This window comes from Rhea americana, unplaced genomic scaffold, assembly GCF_003343005.1.
Source record: "Rhea americana isolate MKP2758 unplaced genomic scaffold, rheAme1 scaffold_4, whole genome shotgun sequence".
Lineage (NCBI taxonomy): Eukaryota > Metazoa > Chordata > Aves > Rheiformes > Rheidae > Rhea > Rhea americana.
The window spans coordinates 5,174,673-5,174,963 of NW_028186534.1; positions in this window are offsets into that span (position 1 = coordinate 5,174,673).

Here is a 291-nt window from a genome sequence, read left to right on the forward strand (position 1 = left end):
TTTTTTTGGTTAATTTATTCTTCTGTGCCACTACAGGGGCTGCTTTTTTATAGGATTTGAAATGCTTGTGATATAGTACTGGCAGTATTGTAAAGCTATGGAGTAACTGTAATGTGGAGGATGTGACAAACTGGCAAGGTCAAGGAAATTCAAAAGTAATGTGGCTACACTTTATTTATGCCACAGTGTGTTAGTGCAACTGTATTAATGGGAGCTTAAACTAAAGTTAAAATTGTGAAAATAAACCTGGTGCAACAGGTTAGAGCAATTTCAGAGTTTAAATCTCTACTT